The sequence below is a fragment of the Mixophyes fleayi genome, chromosome 3 (genome assembly GCF_038048845.1).
Source record: "Mixophyes fleayi isolate aMixFle1 chromosome 3, aMixFle1.hap1, whole genome shotgun sequence".
Classification (NCBI taxonomy): Eukaryota; Metazoa; Chordata; class Amphibia; order Anura; family Limnodynastidae; genus Mixophyes; species Mixophyes fleayi.
In genome coordinates, this window is record NC_134404.1 from 228,871,328 (window position 1) to 228,893,656 (window position 22,329).

Genomic DNA, 22,329 nt, shown 5'->3' on the forward strand with positions numbered 1-22,329 from the left:
TTATTAACCTCACTAAAACTAAATTCCAGTGATTTCCATTCAAGTTTTACCATATCACAGGTCACAATATGCTTTTCATACACTTTCAGCCAAATACTGCAGCGATCTGGCTGGATAGTAAGCGACAGAGCAATGACTCAAACACAAGGCAGTTCCTACCACATCTAGGAAACTTTGGAACGAGCGCTCCACCTGTTTCTTGGATAAGTGAGGTAATTCTACAGCTAATACATGGCAACAATCGTTCGCTCCACCTGTTTCTGCGATAAGTGAGGTAATTCTACAGCTAATACATGGCAACGAGCACTGACCCTTCCCACCCCCCCTCACCCCTCCCCCGGGCTTTTATTAGACACACACCAATCCAGGGTGCCAGACAATGCACTAAAAAGAGCTATTGAAATTCACAGTAAAAAGACAGTTCATCAGTGAGCTTAGAATCAGCCCCAATGAACTGCTTTAAGGACGCTATTAATCAAAATGACCAAAGCACCTTTTCTCTTTGGATGTATAGTACACCCTACACTTATTAGTGCAAATTCAGAAAAATACAGTTTAATCCCTGCTAGGCCCTCCCTAAACAAGCTATCAATGCCGTAAAGGCATGTTAGACCAACAGTGCTGTGAAGTGAATTCTACACTGTCAAGATGATGTCGTCATCATCTTCAGCATCATCCTCACCATCATCAGTGTGCACATCATCACAGACTATTAATTCATCTCCACTGGAATCTGCTATTAGAGAAGTGTCAGTACTTGGATGTATTTGCCGGTAAAGGCCTTCCTCTTGGAAGATGTAGTTCATTTTAATAAACATCATCTTTTCCACATTTTTAGGAAGTTATCTCCTACGTCGATCGCTGACAAGGTTCCCGGCTGTACTGAATATTCTTTCTGAGTACACACTGGAGGGTGGGCAGCTTAGGTATTGCAAAGCAAGTTTGTACATGGGTTTCCAAATGGCTTGTTTTTCCTCCCAGTATGAAAAGGGACTGTCTGACATTTCGATTTCAATTAACTCTTGAAAATAATCCTCCACCATCCTTTGTAGAAAATACAACTTTTTTATAAGGGTATATATGAGACCCCAAACACTTTGTAGTGCAAATTCAGAAAAAAAACAGTTTAATCCCTGCTAGGCCTTCCCTAAACAATACAGTGCTATATTAGAATTTCAGGACTCAGAAAATACAGATTTTTTAGAAGGGGGGATATGGCCCCCCAAACACTTTGTAGTGCAAATTCAGAAATTTATAGTGCTGCTATAGTACAATTTCAGCACTCAACAAATACAGCTTTTTTAGAAGGGGGGATATGACACCCCAACCACTTTGTAGTGCAAATTCTGAAAAATGCCTGCTCTATACTGCTCTATACTGCTCTATTCCTGCTCTATTCTATGACCTAACCCTTCTCTGTCTCTCTCTCAAATGGCGCTAGATCGCTGTGGAGGCGGGTATGTATTCATTCTAAAACTCGCGAGATCCAGGTTCCGACAACGTCACAATAACGTTTTGCCTCAGTTTAGAAACTGAATAGGCGCGAGAGTACTCGGATCCCCGAAGTTCGGGTGGGTGCGGTTTCAAGGAAACCGAGCCCGCCCATCTCTAGTCATTAATAAAAAAAAATTTAAAAAACATTTTTTGTTTTAATTTTTTCTCTCCATAAAAAACACTTATCCTGATGTTTTAATGTCTACTGTACATAAAATGCATTTTTACAGTTGCTCTTGATTGCAAACACAAGTTCAAGCATATACATGAGACTGTCATTACTATCAATCCGCACTCACATCTGCCCAGTAGCTGGTGTAAGTGATACGACAGAAAAACACATACCTTTGAGTTGGGCAAAGCTTGAATCGGAGGGATGTGAGAGTGCTCAGCCTTGGCACACCCTTACTGGCTATGGCCAGTAAGTAAGCCAGTACTGGCTTATTGGCTTATTGACGTATTGACTATGAGCATAATCCTCTTCCCTCCCCTGTTCGGCCCATGAAATCATAGACTGACAGAAGTGTCCTTTGCATTTTAAGATGAATTGAATTGAATTACAAATAAAACATTGATACTGGTTCACTTGCTCCTCGTATGAGAGCTGAACAGTTTATTATACTCCAGCCCCTCAAGGAGGATCAGAGACAATATGTAATTAATTAAATATAATTTCTAAAGCAGCGATTAACAGTTTATTATATTTGATATTAACACAACGGCCACAAAACCTTGAGGGAAAATATTTGAGGGTACAGAGACATTGTTCCCTGAAAATAAAAAAACAGATGAGAGAACTCCCCAGGTTATGCTAATTAATACAAACTTACCAAGACAGAAGCACAGTGGCTAAGTGGTTAGCACTTCTGCCTTACAGCACTGGGGTCATGAGTTCAATTCCCAACCATGGCCTTATCTGTGTGGAGTTTGTATATTCTACCTGTGTTTGCATGGGTTTCCGCTGGGTGTTCCAGTTTCCTCCCACACTCCCAAAAAAACATACTGGTAGGTTAATTGGCTGCTAACAAATTGACCCTAGTTTGTGTCTCTGTCTGTGTGTGTGTTAAGGAATTTAGACTGTAAGCCCCAATGGGGCAGGGACTGATGTGAGTGAGTTCTCTGTACAGCGCTGCGGAATTAGTTTTGCTATCTAAGTAAATGATGATGATGATATATACAATTCATGTGTGTATCTTGTTTCTTTTCATGTGTGGTTCTACTGGCTTAAACACAACAGTAACTCCCAGGGACAGGGCGGGGCGATGGCTGGCGAAAGATACCCGAATGGTTAGATACTTGCTTTTGGAGGTGGGTAGAAGAGGAGCGTCCCCCTGATTGCACAGTTCTTTGAGGTTGGCTGTTAACCGGGAGTTTCTGCCAGTGTGGCCTAACAGCCACATACTGATCCGCCAACTGGGCGGCTTCTTCTAAAGTGGCTGGCTTCCAGTCCAGCACCCAGTCTTTCCCCTCCGGTGCGCATCGGCTTTGAAACTGGCACATTAAGTCTATTACTTCCTCCATGTTCTGGGCACCAGCTGTGCACAAGCTGTGCACACCCACTTCCTGGGTGACTTCCACAGCAAGTTGGCAACCTCCTCATGGGTGGCGTGGAGCTTCTTGGCATGGTCTAGTAACTTCTCATAATAGGTCTCTTGGGTAATAGTGTACCATCTAAGAAATGCCTTTTTTACTATATCATAGTCCGCAAAGTTCTCTGAGGTTACTCCATGGTAGGCCTCCACTGCAAATCCTTGCAGTGTGGGCGCCAAATGCTTATCCCATTCCTCTCTTGGTACAGCATGTAACTTGCAGGTCCTTTCAAAGATCTGCAGGTGCTCATCAATATTCCCAGCATTGTCCTCAAATTTAGTGCAAGGTAAAGATGACAGTCCTGATCCTGTAGGAGGCGCATCCCCCTGGGCTGCATGGCTGGCGCCCTTCCCTCTTCTCCCCATGCCTCAATGACCTGTGCCCACTTAGCTTCCGTTGCCTTTTCCCGTGAGGCTGCCAGCTCTATCTACTGTCCAGCTGGCCTGTGCTCATCATAGGACAGAGGAACTGGTTCTGCAAGTACAGTCTGTTGAGAAGAAGTCGCTTCTGTCTGGAGGACTGGTTCACCTTGTCCCAGTTTTGAACTGGGTCGCCGCCTTGGCCACTGCCGCCATCAGTTTCCTCCACCAGGGTACCATGCTGTAGATGCCATTGTCTCAATGCTGCTCTCATCTCTTCCCTGTTTGGCGAATGCTTGGTATCAATGACCTTGGCACTGCACAGAGTCTCAAGGTCCGCCCTGGATACTTTGGCGTAATCCAACATTCAGTGCTTTCTCCTGGCTGCAGTTATTCCTATCATGAATAACTCGGCTCTCCTGACTGGTACATGAAAATCCGCCAGGGGTTATCCCACCAGAAATCTGTGACATGATGGACCTTCTATGCCACCCTGTTTGTGTTGCTGGGGATTGGCTGGGCTTGCCTTGATCTGTCCCGTTTCTTTATCCCAAATGTTCTCCTCCTTTTGCAGTAGGAGGAGCCTGCTACCAACAGTAGGCTCCTACATTGGCGCCTAGAAATGCGTCCTTCTGAGTAACTCTCGCTGCTAGTGCACCCCATTGCTGGTACACATGGGCTGGTAGCCCTGACCTCTCCCTTTTAGATCAGATTTGCTATGGATGGTTCACCTTGGCCTATCACACTGGTCAGAGCTGCATTTTAGCAGTCAGAGAATTACTACTGGAATGCTGGGTCCCAACCTCAGAACAGCCAGGTAACAGATTAGATTAGTCTAATCTGTAGGTCAGAGGAATTGCCACAAGTAAGTCGGTGTCAAAGCAGGATCTTGACACAGTGATGTTTTATTTGCTCAAGCAGTCCTAATAACAACAGCTACACATACCAGTTTGTGGTACTAGCGATCTTCACAGAAGTAACAGATAGTTTGATACTACTACATGGTTAAACTGTGCTTATTTTATGTCGTTTTGGACACAGCCTGACAGGGGTTAATCCAGCTGATCCTCCCTGGCACCAAACCAGCTGATACACTATTTTCAATACTTACCATCAGGATTTAATATATCCTGTAATCTTGCATTTAACACAATTTAATTTACAAAAATCAATCTGTGATTTCCTATATTACTTGCATCCTGTTTTAGAGAGATAGGAAGCCTAACAAGTCTAATTACCCTGCTGTGCCTTCAGGCTAAGGGTGTGTTGGACACTCACACATGAAAAGGTCAAATTAGCATGGGGGACTTTCTTCAGAAATGTTTAAAAAAATCCAATTTCATCCCCTAGTATACTGTCTCAGCAATCAATGCATTTACTATACCGAAATACAACACAAAATAAAAAAATCAGCACATTGCAATTATATACAGAGGTGCATTGCACCCCTAATTAAAATAAATATCCACAAAAGTATTTTCTGCGTGAACCACCCAACTAATATCTGCAGGGGCGGATTGGTCATAGACCTTATCGGGAACTTTTCCGGTAGGCCGATGACCTTATGAGGCCGCCTGTCTGTTTTTTTTTTTTTTTGGAAACAAGGGCCGCAGATCTCCCCCTGTGAGTGGCCTATCCCGCAATCACATGGGACACGCACCATGTGACAGGTGCCATCCCATGTGAGCAGAGAAGCGCAGCTGAAAGCGGCTGACAGGTAAGTGAGAGCGGCGGAAGTGGGATTATGGCAGGATCTGTGTCACGGGCACTAGGAGTCTTTACCCAGTATTACCCGGTGATGGTCTTATCAGAGCAGTAGAGTTGGTATATGATACTCTGGTGGCAGGGTGATAATGGAACTGGAAACAGCAGATGGTTAGAGAATGCTCAGAAAGTCTATGACTAGCAGCACTGGTAAACAATAGGTAACTGAACACGTGGATTCGGATGGACAAGGACACGTGAGGGTAGTCAGTGATCTGCGCACGGCAAGTTGTACCACTGCTATAGTGAGAAGGAATGTCCAGGAGTAATAAGGAGGTGGAAGTCAGCGGTCTGCGTATACCAAGTTGTACCGCTGTCTGTAGTGAAGGAATGGAATCCAGGTGAAGGTAACGGGGAAGTCAGTGGTCTGCGTGTAGCAAGTTGTACCACTGCTTATGTGAGAGGATATATGCAACTGGTGACACAGGGAAACAGGAATCAGTGGTCTGCCTCTAGCAAGTTGTACCACTGAATATATATGTGAGGAAGGACAAGAGGAGATAAATGCAATGCAGAGTCTACACGGGTACACTGAACTTGATCCCACGTTGAACTGCACACAATAATAATAATGAATGAACAGCACTGCACAGATAAACAAAGTCACTAGAATAGTCCAGCAAAAGGAAACACAGTCAATAATAGCAATAGTCTCAGAGGATGGAAACTCCGGAGGAGAACAACTCAGTCCAGATGGATATGCAATACACCAGCACATTCAATGAGAAGTATGCATACCGTGGTTCAGATGAGCAGGCTGTTAGAGATAGCTGCAGGGATACCTGAGCGGCAGGGAACTGACGAGATGAGAAGTCCTTGCAGAATGGAAGCGGCAGGTAGGTGCAGCGCACTGTAGGTAGGCCAGCAAGGACGACAAAATACTCAGGAAGCAGTAGTATATCGAATTGAACAGCAGGAGACCACGGGAGAGCTGAAGCGATGTAGCAGAGCTGGAAGCCGAGGAGCGTAGACTCGATGCTAACAGGCAAGTTGACACAAATGGACACACTGTAGAAGCAGTAGGCAGCGGGTCAGCTAACGGCAGGTAGAATGCAGACTGGAGCGCTAAGACGAGCAGGACTCTGTAGACACGCTGAAGTAGCTAACAGGAATCAGCTGGAACAGTAGCGATGTAACACAGGAGAGTTGGAGAGATCTGTAACTTGTTAGACACACGGAGGCAGTGGATAGGAATCAGCTGCTGGAGTCACGATGAAACACAGGAGAGTTTGAAATAATCTGTAACTGTAGATATACGGAGGCAGCGGATAGGAATCAGCTGCTGGAGTCACGATGAAACACAGGAGAGTTTGCAGTAATCTGTAACTGTAGATATACGGAGGCAGCGGATAGGAATCAGCTGCTGGAGTCACGATGAAACACAGGAGAGTTTGAAGTAATCTGTAACTGTAGATATACGGAGGCAGCGGATAGGAATCAGCTGCTGGAGTCACGATGAAACACAGGAGAGTTTGCAGTAATCTGTAACTGTAGATACACGGAGGCAGCTGATAGGAATCAGCTGCTGAAGTCACTAGGAACATGAGGAGTAGAAGTGGTCTGGAAACCACAAACGGCAAACAGGAATCAGCATAAGCTGAACACACGAGGAGGCACTGGAACACCTTCAGAGACTCATGGGGGATGAGACTCCAAGATCAGGCAACGTGGTATTGACCACAGGTGCTTAATATAGGGAGTGTTGCCTGATCAGCCAATTAAGTTAAAGGAACAGAACTGAAGGTTAGAAGGGACTGCACATGCGTTGTACCTCATTATAATGGACGGACACGGTTCCTAGCTACCTTAGAAGTAGCACTCACAGTCCGGTGAGTGACAATCTGTGTGTGTAAGGAGGGAAGGCCGATTCCCATGAGTGTGTGAGTGCGCGCGGGGGGCTAACTCCAGTGTGTGTGTGTGAGTGGAGTGGGAGGCTGATTCTAGCGTGTGTGTGTGTGCGCAGCGGCAGGGGGCTAGATTGTGTGTGTGAGCGGAAGGGGGGCTGATTCCACTGTGTGTATGTGAACGGAGGGGGGGCTGATGGCAATGTGTGTGGGAAGGCAGCAGGGGGGGCTGATGGCAATGTGAGTGAAGGCAGCAGGGGGGGAGGCTGATGGCAATGTGTGTGTGAAGGCGGCAGAGGGGGTTTATGGCAATGTGTGTGTGAAGGTAGCAGGGGGGGCTGATGACAGTGTGTGTGTGAAGGGAGCAGGGGGGGCTGATGGCAATGTGAGTGAAGGCAGCAGGGGGGGAGGCTGATGGCAATGTGTGTGTGAAGGCGGCAGGGGGGGTTTATGGCAATGTGTGTGTGAAGGTAGCAGGGGAGGGCTGATGACTGTGTGTGTGTGAAGGGAGCAGGGGGGGCTGATGGCAATGTGTTTGAAGGCAACAGGGGGGGCTTATGACAATGTGTGTGTGTGTGTGTGTGTGTGTGTGTGTGAAGGCAGCAGGGGGGCTGAAGGTAATGTGTGTGTGTGAAAGCAGCAGGGGAGCTGATGGCAATGGTGTGTGTTGGTAAAGGGAGCTTGTGGCAATGGTGTGAGTTGGCAAAGGGGGCTTGTGGCAATGTAGTGTTTGTGTTGGCAAAGGGGGCTTGTGGCATTGTAATATGGGTGTGAGGTAGGTGGTGGCTAATTAATGGGTACTATTTGGTTTGTGGAATGATGGTGGGGCAATTTAATTTAATAGTGAGACTATTTAACATGTGATGGTTTGGGGCTATTGAATGTGGTGGTGAGCTTGGAAAGAGGGCTATTTATTAAATATGAATATGAATTATTTAATGCCGGCATGTGTGTGGGAAATGGTTATATTTATTAAATGTAAATGCTGTTAATTTATTGCTGGGGCTGTTTGGAGAGAGGGAAATAGGTTTATTTATTAAATATAAAATCTAGCATTTTAATGTTGGGGCTGGAGGGAAGCCTATTTATTAAATGTGGGTGCTTTTGATTTGTTGGAGTTTTGTAAATTTAATGTACTAATTTTTATTCCAAATAGGGCCCCCCACATTCCAGGATCCAGACAAGCAGCAACTAATCAAGAGACACCACCAACCACAGGTAGGTAAAGCAACAAGAACAGGTAGGAGAGAGCAAGACAGTCTGCCAACTGTATTTTTCTATATTGGCAGTTTCTCTGCAACATGTTATTAAATAAACATCTATATGTTTCAGCGGGAAAGTCCTGATTTAGGGCTCTGTCCCATGAGTGGGAATGTTGGTACAACGGTGGTATGAGCAATATTCAGCCCTCTGATGGCATAATCAACTTTGTATTAATCCCGCCTCTTTTTGTGTTTGTCCTGCCTACACTTGACTTGGTCCCGCCCACATGAGGCCACTTTCAGATTTTTTTCGCAGGGCCACTTTATGTTCCCAATCCGCCTCTGAATATCTGTCTGGATGCAAAGAAAAAGTATTGAAGAGCATATGACATTGAAGGAACTATAAGGCAGGGGACATAATACAATGGTATCTACTGGAGTCATTATATAGGAAGTTATAAGCAGTAAGTTGACTACTGAAACAGGTACGCTTAATAACATATGTAATAAGCTTTCCTGTACAAGTGTGTTTTTAGGAAACATTTAAAGCTTTGAAGATAAGGGGCTAGATTTACTAAACTGCGGGTTTGGAAAAGTGGAGATGTTGCCTATAGCAACCAATCAGATTCAAGCTTTCATTTATTTAGTGCATTCTACAAAATGACAGCTAGAATCTGATTGGTTGCTATAGGCAACATCTCCACTTTTTCAAACCCGCAGCTTAGTAAATATACCCCTAGGAGTCTATCTAATTGTCAAACTATTAGATCTTTGGATAGTTGGAAACACACATGTAGCATTTGATAATAATGGGGGACTTTACGGTTTCCTGCTGGGCAGATAACCCCTCATATCAGCTAACCTCACTTTCTGTCCAAGGCAGATAAATCAAAGCAGAACAATTGTTGTATTGAGCATACACTGGAATGTTGGTCTTTCTTGGCTTGTTTATAATGCACATGTGTGGTCAGCTTAAAGTGAGTTCATTGAAAGCCAGTATTATGCTGGTCATTGTGGGTAAAGGTAGCTTTTTGCATGCTAATAAGTAAGCTGTATTGTCTTGTAGAAATATACATTACAAAATATGTTTCATATACTTTTGTAATGTATGTCCTTCAAAAACACAAATATACTCACTCAAATGGAGTTATTGCTGTTAACTAAATGTCTCTAATATAAAGAAAAACTATCTGAATTAAATCGACTGTTGTATGAGAATATGTATTTGATGTAGGAAAACTATAATCCATAAAAGTATGCTGAACTTGTGAGAGACAACCACAAGAGGACACTGTCAAGCTGTTTAGATCATAAGAAAGCAGAAATCTCACAGCATGTACTTTCAGGCTTAAGGGCTCCAGTGCACAGAGGTAAAAATGAGTTATTCATGCTATGCTGCTCGTAATTATCATTTTATTTGTATACAAAACTTAACAATCTATTTATTTAGAAGTGGTCATAAAAAATCCTATTGGCCAATATTATTTTAATGGGTTTCTCTATTCATCAAGTATATATCACTTTATGATTAATAAACTTTACTTACTGCAGAGGAACAACACACTTGGGATATCCCAGCAGCAACCAGCACCAGGTTATGTCAGACTGCGTAGGTCACGCTATGTAAGGAAGAGACAGAACATGGGAACCCCCAGGCATAATTTGAGCCAGACCCAGCCTGGTTAGCACATGGTGGAATGCCCTTAGGGAATTGGGCATGTAAAAATTGTGCAGCCCATCCCCTGGGCAGAAGAACACCCAATCAGCTTAATGTTGAATAGCACTAAGGCCCTTCCAGTACCCATAAATTCACGTCCTAAAGTGTTATAAAAAAACACCAAGGGGTAGATTTATGAAAACCACATAAAATGAAAAGTGGAAACAGAAAGAAAACTTTTTATTTGAATTAAACACTCACCCAAACTCACCAATTTCCACTTTATTAATCACTTTTCCTCTATCCTGAAGTGATCCATAAAGAAAAACAAGTAATGTGAACTAGTGAAGTCGTGATGTGATATAATGAAAAAGTCCAGAACTGGAATAGCCAGATTGGCTTGCCTTAGATAGGATGGAGTTTGGAAAACCATTCTGATTAATAGTTAACATTTTGGTCCCTAAGGTCAAAAACATTCTATCTTTGACTACCAAGGGCGAACTGTTCAACAGTGGCTTTGTTAGGCAAACACAGGAGCATGTGTGAGGAGGATTAAGTATGGGAGTGATGTGGTATCTACAATACAACCAGATTTGCACAGATGGTAGCACCGATTGAGCCAACATATTATAGTCCTTCCTCTTAGTAGCTCATTTTATATTGGGCCTGCTAGGCCTTAAAATTGTGCAAAAGTGAGGAAGTGGTGGAGCTACCCATTGTTGATGGGAAAGTTAACCCCTTCCTCACATACACTCCCATCATGCACATACCTTCCTCCCCAGGGTGATCACAAACTAGCTAAGGTGAAGCCTGGCACTCCAATTTGAGGTGCAGGCGTCCTGGACGATGTTGAACTTCAAAAGAAAGGGGATGGAGTGCCATTTACCACCTTGATAAGAATTGGCAACCCATTTAGAGTGCAGCCACGTCAGGAGGTCATTGATGGAATACTGGGTCTCCTGAGAAAAGAGCTTTAAATACAACAACGAATGCTGTGCCCTTAGATCTCGCAAAATGCAGCCAGTCACTATGGAGTCCACTGAATGCAGTTAGGTAAAGATCCTTTCACACAAGTGTATCAAAAGTTCACACAAGTCCTACAAAATTCAAAGGATTCCCTTGGGTTGATGTATCCTTCAACAGTATGTAGGAAGGAGCGCTGTTAAGGGGTTTGATTTATTTTTATTTTTATTACAGGTAAAGATCCTTTTTCTGCTGTGTAACCAGTGTTAATCTCAAGTGCTGCTCTGACTAGATATGAGGTATCCCTTCCTCATGGACACAATGGAGAGAAGAAAGTAATAGTCTAAGCACACTACAAAATGTACTGAGAAGATCGGTAATGTATACTTGAATAAATGAGAGTGAAATCTATGTATTAGTAAGCAAGCTGAAGTTTATAAGAGTATCACAAAATAGCAATAGTAGTTCTGCATAAGGAGTATATGGTAAGATTGTAACAAACAGAATACTTTCTAACATTAGCAACAAAACAGATTTCTGCTGAAATAAGCAGTCTAAAAAGTTAACACAAACTATACAATGATCAGCCACAACATTAAAACCTGCTTAATATTGTGTAGGTCACCCTCGTCCCACCAAAACAGCTTTGACCATAGAGGCATGGATTCCAGTGGTATTTGGCAGCAGCAAATTCTTTAGGTAAGTTGCAAGGTGGAGTCTCCATGGCACTGACTTGCTTTTCCAGCACATCTCACAAATGCTCGATTGTATTGAGATCTTGGGAATTTGAAGGTTAAGTCACATTATCCTGCTGAAGGAGGTCATTGCCATCAGGGATTACCGTTGACATGAAGAGGTGTACTTGGCCTGCAACCATGTTTAGGTAGGTGGTACGTGTGCAAAGTAACATCCACATGAATGCCAGGTTTCCCAACAGAACATTTCCCAGAGCATTAAACTGCCTCCACTGGTTTGCCTTCTTCCCATAGTGCATCCATTTAACATTTTTTCCCCAGGTAAATGGCGCACAAGCACCCGGCCGTCCACATGGTGTAAAAGAATCATCAGACCACACCACCTTCTTGCATTGCTCCATGGGCCAATTCTGGCACCTTAGGTGATGGACACCCCTGTTCAGCATGGGTACTCTGACCGGTATTTGGCTATGCAGCTGTACTATGTTCTCTGACACCTTTCTATATAATAGTCAGCATTAACTTTTTCAGCAATTTGTGCTTCAGTAGGTCTTCTGTGGGATTGGATCGGATGGGCTATTCTTTGCTCCCAACACGCATCAATGAGCCTTGGGCGCCCCTGATCCTGTCGACAGTTGACTGGTTCTCCACCCTTGGACCACTTTTGATATGTACTAACCACTGCATACTGGGAGCACCCCACAAGAGAAAACGTGGTATTGCAACAAGATAATCAATGTTATTCATTTCACTTGTCAGTGGTTTTAATGTGGCCGATCAGTATATATACACATGTACTTGTTTGTTGGGCAACAAGTGGCTACAAAACTGTCAATGTACTCTGATAGGTTAGAAGTAATACAGTCTACCAGGTGGCTTATCTAGTTTCTTATGACTCTTAAGTGGATGGTGGGAAAGGGGTAATCTGGGATTTTTAATATGGATGAATTCATATTCTTTTTATTCAAGATCGTTTTAAAGATGGGATTCTAGTTCCTTATGATAAGCTACTTTGTTCCCCTATTGTGGCCTCTGGGTATCAAAGAATGCTGACAGTTGTGATCCCAATGTGTCAGCATGCCCTGGCAGCCATAGGATTTCAGGTGCTTGTTGTTACTACAAGTGTCACCATCACAGACACCCAATGGCATCCTGGCCATCTTTGGCCCTGGGGAAAAAAAGTATTTATATCCATATAACTACATCACTGTCTCCCCCTCTCCCACCACCCAGGGATGCAGGGGAAGGGTCCTAGTGTTATCAGCATGAAGCTGGGTACAGCTGGTGAGGGAGAAGGGGTTAGGTGGTTGAAGCCCATAGTTTTTAAGCTCAGAAACCTCAATGCCCATTTTTAAAAACATAAATCAAACACACAGAGAAGCTTTTCAAACTAAATAAACTATTTTATTTTCAAAATAATACTTAATAAAAAAATTGTAACAATTCAATTAAATAATTATTTTTTTTCTGCTTTTTTGTTTTGTTAAATATTTTTTTCCTGCTTTGTTATTTGATTCGAAAGCACTTGGGATGGGGACGTCATGGGGTGTGGCTGTGATGTGGCATCATGAATTCTTTGTACGCTGCAAAAAGGAAATAAAAAAAGTTGACAATGCACTCTTACTACATCAATATGGTGAAATGCTAGCTCTATGGGTGCACTTCAATACATTTTGCAAGTTCCGTAGAGTTCACAAATGGTAAGAGAAAAACGGGCCAAAGTTATGTTATGCTGAACACAGTGGTACTCAGAAGTATTTAGTTTATTTGAGGCACTTGTAAAATAACAGAGAGAGATGTAGAGATATAGATATATATCTATATATGTGTGGTTTGCTACCTTGGCCTGGGTAAGTGGTCTACCAGCATTTTTTTTATTTGAAATGTTTAAAATAAAATGCTAAGCTTCTGCCACTGCTGTACCGCCAGCTCCACACAAGACAAGAAGTGGGGTGGGGGTAGGTTTACCATTGGGGTACTTAGGATGCTCTCGGGTATTGTAAACTGTGACCATGAGAAGGGAAAACTGTTTCAGATGTCCAAACCTTTCTGCTGCCAAAAACATTTTTTAAAAGTCTACTTTTAAAAGTCCCCTCTGCTCTATAATCAATGCGGCCGCAAGACTCATCTTCCTCTCACGCCGCTCCTCCTCTGTCTCGCCTTACACTGGCTCCACTTCCCCTACAGAATCCTTTTCAAACTCCTCACCACCACTTACAAGGCTCTCTCCAACTCTACTGCCCCTTATATCTCTAACCTCCTCTCCATTCACACTCCTGCCCGCTCCCTGCGCTTGGCCAACGACCGCCGCCTCTCCTCCACTCTTATCACCTCTTCCTACCCCAGAATCCAAGACTTTTCCCATGCAGCCCCCCTTCTCTGGAACGACCTCCCTCGTTCCATCCGTCTCTCTCCTACTCTGTGCTCCTTCAAATGTGCACTCAAAACTCACCTCTTCCTCAAAGCCTACGAACCATCTACTTAACCCCCATCTCCTCCCTTTAGCTCGTCCTCCCTTCTCTCCTATTGCCTCAACTGGCTCCTCTTGTGCCTGGTCTGTTTACCCTCCCTTAGGATGTAAGCTCGTATGAGCAGGGCCCCCTCCCCTCCTGTCTCCATACCTGTTCTTCTGCTCCGTCTTTATTGCATATGACTAGCCGGAGTTTCTGAAGTATTGGTACTTTTTGTTCATTGTTCTGTATGGTTTCACCCTGTATAGTCTACTGTTAGTACTGTGTGCGGCGCTGAGGATACCTTGTGGCGCCTAACAAATAAATGATAATAATAATAATAATACATTACATTAAGCCTGTACTTACTTTCTTCAACCAGCACCTGTGGCTGCTCAGCCTGTTAATGTTGGCTGCTGAAGAGAAGAGGCGACTTTGTCAAACTTCAGCTGTCTTCTTGGGCTGCCACCTCCTCCTCCTGGGCCACTGGCTCATGCTCCTGCCTGGCAGCAACCTCTTCCCTCATCCTCCTTCTGGGCAGCAACATCATCCTCCTGCTGGGCCAGCTGAACATGTATCCCCTCATGGCGGTGGTCGTGGCGATGGGTGCATTGGCATTCTGTTGGATAAATATGACTTGTCTCAAACATACATAAAGTCATCTACATCATGTTTGCTTCCAATGTGAAATATCCTATACCACACGGTCCATCATTGGCAAAGTAAACACACCTCTACACTTGATCTGGCAAGAAACATAGTTATTCCATACATGACTATTACTTAGCAAGTACTACACTGGGGTCATGAGTTCAATTCCCGACCATGGCCTTATCTGTGTGGAGTTTGTATGTTCACCCCGTGTTTGCGTGAGTTTCCTATGAGTGCCACACTCCATGAGTCCTCCCACACTCCAAAAACATACTAGTAGGTTAATTGGTTGCTATCAAAAATTGATCCTAGTATCTGTCTGTGTGTGTGTTAGGGAATTTAGACTGTAAGCTCCAATGGGGCAGGGACTGATGTGAATGAGTTCTCTGTACAGCGCTGCAGAATCAGTGGCAATATATAAATAAATGTTGATGATGATGATGAAGGGTGGTCGGGCAGTTGCCTCCTCAAATCGCTCCATCTCCGCCGCAGCTGCACGATGGAGTGCCGTTTTCCAAACTGGTCCAGCAGGCGTCTGCAGGCAGCCCTAGAGGCATTACGTTTCTGCTCATTGCCAACATAGCGACCTGTGGGCCGAAAGCAACAGTCAAGTGTTGCTGTCAGGACCCGCAGCTCAGCGCACGAGAAAGTAGCATTTCACATATTTACAAGTGAATAACACTTTTCAATATCCTGCACAGCTTTTGGTTCTCACTACACGTAAGTGCATCTGCACGTCACACATGGAACAATTCAATGTCATTACTAAGATGCTGACTAGCTTGTTTGTTAAATTAACTACTGTCGTGTATCCAGGCAATGAGGGGTTGGACTAAACCAGGCCTACCGGTTTAGTCCAACGCTGGAGAATGCACCTGCGTCCGTTATAAAACAGCTGCTGAGTCAGTCAGCCCTGCCATTTTGTGCATGTCAATAAACTTTTGTGCTGCTGGAGACAGTAATAGCCTTTTTGCATTGGATTTTGTGGTAAGTAACAAGGCCCTATCTGTGACACTTTACATAGCTGTGACAGAATCAAGGGTGAAGTGTATTGCAACAGGTATGTTAGATTCCCAGATTTCTAACATACTGCTTTTAAAACTCCAGGAGAATGTGTGTTTGTAGTAGCTGTGAGCTGCTGCAAGATTAAAGACTTGTGAAAAAGCCAGAAAGGGGTTTATGGATGGAAAGAGTAGGGTGGGTTCCATCAGGGCCGGTGCAAGATCTCTAGGCACCCTAGGCAAAGTTTGAGGCAAACCCCCCCCCCCCCCCCCCCCCCCCTCCTACTCTGGCAGTCTAAAGCAAACAATATATATATAAATAAATGTCAGTATTTGGTTCAAGGTGGAGTGTAAAAAAAATAACAACTCTTACCTTCTCCTGGCTGGCAAGGCTGCAGTCCAGATACACTGATGCCTGATGCTTTCAACACTGTCTAAGCTCCACTTCTGCCCGATGTCAAGTTACTGCAGAAACAGCTGTAATTTATTTAAAATTGCTTTCTGATATAATAATATATATTACAATTTAAGCTATGACCTCTATTTTTAGTCACATCATTCTTTTGTATTGCTGTGCAACTGGTAACCTTAAAAATACAGGTGTAGCCTATACAGATTTCTCTCACTGCAGAGAAGAAATATAAGATATCTCGGCTACACCTGCATTATTTGCACAGTAATAGAAGCTAACTATGTGTAGAAAAATAGAAATCATAGCCTATGAATATGAAATTGAAAAATTTCTAATTTCTTTACATTACCCGACATACACTATATAAATTTGGATTTTGAAACACATATATACCCAGTGGTGGAAGTGGGCTGCAGGATGACAAGAGGAAAAGGGGAGAAGATTGCACAGGGGAAGGGGGGGTAGATGAGAGGGACAGGGTTAGAAGGTGGCACAGGGGTATAGATGAGAGGCAGAGGGGAGAAGGTGGCACAGGGGGGTAAATGTATCAAAGTCTGTTTGTTTCTTTTTGTGGGAGATCAGCGTCTTTGCAGCTAAAAATTAAAGAGGCGATGGCTTGTAAAGGCAAGTTTGTTTATACCAAATTTATTTATACTGTTCAGCATCTTATTTGACCCCAACACAGACATCATTTACTCATATTTTCCCCGTATAATACTTTATAAGTAGAACGGGAGAGCATCCTAGTTTTAATGTTCACAATTTCACTACAATTATTTAGCTAATTTTATATTATTTTAACTCTTTTTGAATAAAAGTTATGTTTTATTTTATTTTCAACTATTGTGATTATATTTAGAATAGGAAAATATTGTGCACCTCCCAATTAACTTCTAGTCTTCTTTCAACTGTTCATATGAGTCCCGCTGACATCTCTTGGGCAGTGGCAAGTTAGGTCTTTTCCTATACTGCAAAGGTGCTTCTTTCTGGGCTGGCTGCAAACATCCCTCAGGACAAAATTTCAGCCATAGCATTCAGTGGCTCTTTGTGAGAAGATCTTACATTAGCTAAGCCAGCAGTCACACACATCATTTCTCACACTAGCCAGTCCGCTTTTGGCTCCTCCTCTTTTCGCCAAGAATCTTCTGGAACCTTCTAGATCATTCAGTGCAGTTTGCCCATCCCAAAATAGTATATGCAATTTGCATTTTACTTCCCAGAGGCATTCTGGGGAACTGTAGTTTTCTGAATGATTGCATACAGTAATATACCTGTGATTTGCAGGGTATTACAGAACAAAATTTATACCGTAACCTCACGACAGTCAACAATAACCTCACCTGTCTCACTGACCTTATTTCACAATATACCATTGACAATCCTCCAGCACCAATTTCCCATGTACCCTCTCCTTCCTCTATATCCCCAACTCTCAGTTCAGTCCATCAACCCTGCTTGATGCATGTAGTAATTAAAATTGCTACATGCAATATATTGGGAATAATGTTCAATTATGAAATGATGGTGTAGCTACCAGTTTTAAGTACTACATATGCAAAGTGTTTTTAATGAAAATAATTTTATAGATGGAAATAGTACCTAGTAGCCAAGTGTTACCATGTGTCCTTGCACCTCCTTGGCTCTGTTGCAATCTTTACCACATCCCTGAATGCCGGAAGGCAAAGGAGTTATGTGTACTCTCTGGTCACACAGCTACCAGGTCACGAATCTGGAAAAACAGGTCACATATAACCTGGATATTTAACGAGTGGAAATGCTTTTGATTCAAATATATCAAAGCAGTCCCACTCTACAGAACCAGGGCTAGATGTGTCCCATCTACTGCCACTATGACGTGCAGAAAGCCAGCTATGGAGGTAAACTGCTGTTTATGGGCACAAAGGCCTCCTCATCGTGTGGCAGATGGATGAATTGCCCTCACCGTGACAGGAACACCCGCATAACAACCTTCAGTACACGACTGAAAGACTTCTGGTACATCCCTGCCACAGTGGTCTGGAATGACCCTGTAGTGCAAAAGTGCAATAGCGCTAACATTTTGGTCAATGCCAGTATTTGCTGACGAGATGTTGCACATTGGCTCTAGGTCACTCTGCACAATGCACAGGGTGTCCAGGATGACATGAGGTGGGAGCCAATAGCAACGGACCACCTCAGCATCTGACATCCCAAAGAGGCTGACACGTGGCCTGTAGACATGCTCCCTGGGCCAGCGATGATGGACTAGTTGCTAGTTTTGGTGGGGTTGATTCTGTTGCCATCCTGCGCTGCCAACTATTTCTTGGTCATTTTTTAAAAAAAAAAAACACGCTATATTTGAGAGAAAAGGCTAAAGAAGTTAAAAAATTACAAACTTTCATGTCTGTTTGGACATTAAAGATTTCAAATATACTTACACCTGCAAGTTGATTACCAAGACTGATAACGGAACTGTAAACAAAAAACAATCACAATTTTAAAAAATAAATAAATAATTAAAAACATTAGGCATACTTTGAGAATCTGTAAGGAGTTAAAACAGCAAAAAGCAAAAAAACAACAACTTAAAGTACTTTTAAACAGGCACATCACAGGAACATAACATGAAACAAACAAACCCCCCAAAACAGTCTGACTCATAGACATATGTAGTAGTGGAAGGAAAATAATACCTAGTTAAAAGAATGAAGCTCTCCAATAATTGTACACAGCAGAATCAATCTCATAAACAGCATATGTAGATGAAATGACACCATAATATAATATAGTGGTGTTAGTATTTGCAGGTGTAGGACACAAAGGTCACAATTTCATTAGATAATGCAAGGTGTGCAGCTCTGTGTGTTTACGATTGACAGCTGGGATTTAAACTATACCCCCTAGCAGGTGCATACTTTTTGCTAGGAAATACGATTGCGGTTAGGTTTGCCTGAACCTGACTTGGACGTTGCTGCATGGGAATGCCAACATTGTACATTGACTATGGCAACATGCCCCTTTACCTCCCTATTGAAATCTCGAAATCGTAGGCTGTAGTAAGTGTGCTTTGTGTTTGCAAACGCAGTGGACTTTGTTTCGCAGACGATGCTCTACATTGTGCGCATGCGCAGACGGGATTTGCATAAAATTTTCTTAAAAACCCCAGATGTGCCTTAATGACTCAGGCCCAAATAGTATCCTAGAACATTGCACAAAAGCCCACAGTAGCACCTCTGCAACTCAGAGGTGTAAAAAAAATTCCCCGGGCCTGGAGGGAAGGGAGCTATATAGCCTTGATAATAAAAGAAGAAGCTATGAACAACTTTGTTATCCTGTGCATATTAATGATGCTCTCTCCTTTCAGTGCTGTCAACGTATTCAGCTTATTTGGGCAGTCGATGTATGCATGTCTCATCTATGCTTGTCTGCAGGTATCTTATCTTCATTGTAATTAGTTAATTGTGGTTATTCCCAGTTGAGCACTCAGGCATGTCTCCCTTTGCCTTCCTCACTGATCTATGTCCTGTCAGATGGATGGCAGGTAGTATCATTTTGCAGGTATCCAGGAGAAAGACATTACAAGGTCAGTCAGTATATGTTGCCACTGTCCCAGCAAGAAAGGTTTGCTAAATACTGTAGAAAACGTATTTTTTATTGCTGTGATGAGCAGTGATAAAAATAATCGTTTCTCCAGAGAAGGGGACCATAATGATAAATAGACCATCATGTGTGGGCAATCACACTTATCCCTAACAAGGTGAAATGCTTAGGTTCCCCAAGAACACACTGAACTTTGCATGCATCAATCTCCAGCACCACAATTACCTCCAGTGACTCTGGTCTCCTCTTTGATAAACAGCAAGTTGTGATACTGTTTATCACTAAGACAGTGGACTATTACACTCTCTTGGAGCACAGATTGTCAATAGACAGGAGGTTGAGGTCACAGGAGACCATATCCAGGGAGATCTCCTTTATTGAACATCATGAATTCTAGTGTCATTAGAGCTGGTAAGACTGTTATATGTTTTATGCAGTTCTTTACTACATAAGATCTAAGAGTATTGTAACTATGTACAGAGAATGGGGACTTCTAACTGGATTTATTGACTGCTTAATTGTTGCTTAATCTGGTACCATTGTGAAGGGTGCCACTGGTGGTCATAGCTGCAATTACATGCAGTACTTTCTGTCCTGGGTAGCTGATGGGTACGGGCAACCAATACTAAAGGTCCCCCTTCCCCCGAATGCACGGGTGTTTAACAAAGCCAGCATGTGAAGTGGACACTAGTGTGTGCATGGTGCAATAAAAATATTGGACACCAGGCCATCTCAGTTCAAAACAGAAGCATAATCTTTATTTAGCTCCTCTTCCTCCAGCACAGGAATACTTAACGGTTGCAAATGGAATACATTTAAACGCCTTATCCATCTGCACATTTTCTTCAGTAGATGTTATTGCTATCTCCTTACTCCATTTTAGTCCTGCATAGTACTTATAAACTTACAGCACTTACAGCTGTTGATGCTCGGAGCAGTAGTTCCACAGTCACAGACCAGAGGTGCATCACAAAGGCTTTGCATATGATACACCTCACCAATTCGCAGGCATGCAACCACCTCACAGATGCTCAGGACCTCCATCCCAATCTCCAGGAATTCTCTCCTTACGTGAGGTGCAAATGTCCCTTCCTTCATCCATGGACTCCTCTGCCATGCAGTCTCATCATCCCTTACAGTTGCACACCCAGTTAGTCGCATTGCACTGCGCAGTGATCTCCCCTCATGGTAATAGGAGTCTTTCAAAGGGGGCTACTCCATGGTGTACCTGTTGGAAGGTGCTCTCCAAACTTTTCTTACACTACTTCACCTTTTACCCTGTAGTGCTAACACTGTTTTGTCTGCTGTTGTAAAGAGTGCTGTAGAGCAAAGGACAACTAAACCATAAAATCCCCTCCCTGCAACCTAGCTACTTACCTAATCCTGAGGGATGACTATAGGATGAACCGTGCACTCTTCACTAAGAACCCTGTGGTCCAACTTCATCATAGCACCTCAGTTTGGGTAAAAACACAGACAGATTACTGAAAGGCAGGAATACCGGATTAAGAAAAAGGAGGTGTCCGAAGCAAAGGCATGGCGTAGAGACACTTTGTTCTACCCCGATTGCTAACACTTTGTTTAGTTATTCAAGGTCAGGGAAAAATCCTGCCCGAATAGCCTACTCACCGTTTTATGGGTAAGGGCGCTTACCAAGAAAGATGACGCAGGTAGACAGTACTCACCACACCCCTTGATAGCCATCTGCAACTCGGCAAATTGGACACCTAGGAACAGGGGCGACTCAACACCCAACCACCCCACAGAGCTATCTAGCCTCTCAGATGTGTCTCCCACACTAGCATTCTCTACAATAAGAACAAAGCAGTGACCTGATTCTAACAACCAACTATGTGACCAGACTCTGCAGCACAACTATTACGCTCCTACCGCTAGGTATGATGCATTACTCTAGCTCACACCCCACAACTCATAGATTCAAATCACAATTTGAGATGGAATAATGGATACCAAAAGCCTAACTTTAATGGGGGCCTAACTTCTTTATTCTGAAAGGGAAATACTTAAACAGGTACCAAACTCACTTGTTCCCAGATGAGAACGTATCCTAGTGTCTGGGGCTTACTGTGGAAGCTAACCCTCCACTGACTATGAGGTGTTCACCCTCTCCTAAGGGCCAATAGCCACCCCATTCAAGTGAGGGCCAGCAAGGAACAGCACAATGCAGAATGAGGAGTTTTCAACAACCGTCAGCAGCCGCTACCAGAGCCCAAAATGATTACCTCCAATAGAGAACCCTGCCTAAATTGGAACCGCCGGGTACTTCATGAAAGATCAAAAATAGGCACCACAATTGGAACCACCACTGGAACTCTACAGGAGCTGTGTGCTACACTGCCAACTGGGAGCCTGTCAGACAAGGTCAGCCCACCAGTCCTCCAGATACTGCAATCACGTCGGGGCACTAACAAGCCACAGGGGCTTAACACCAGCCTGAAGGTGTATATGGATGGGGAAATAACTGCTGCTCTACTCTGGGACCTATTCGGGGAACTTCCAAACCAAAGCGATACTAACTGCTGCTGGTACCCTGACAAAATGGCTGCTAAGGAAACACACAAGATGGCTGACTACAGGGGGAACTCACCGATTCTACTCCCACTTACTACAGATCCACGGCTCTGATATGTAAACTGCTTGGGCCACA

The 22,329-nt window shown here is 43.5% G+C and overlaps 1 long non-coding RNA gene across 1 annotated transcript; it reads right to left on the reverse strand.

Moving 5' to 3' along the window:
• Positions 1 to 13,044: 13,044 nt before the first annotated feature.
• Positions 13,045 to 16,117, reverse strand: LOC142142900 (uncharacterized). The gene is made up of 3 exons (XR_012689385.1): positions 16,044 to 16,117; positions 14,388 to 14,637; positions 13,045 to 13,151 (listed from the first exon to the last, which is right to left on the reverse strand). It is a non-coding gene; the product is annotated as an uncharacterized LOC142142900 (long non-coding RNA).
• Between the last annotated feature and the right edge of the window lie 6,212 nt (positions 16,118 to 22,329).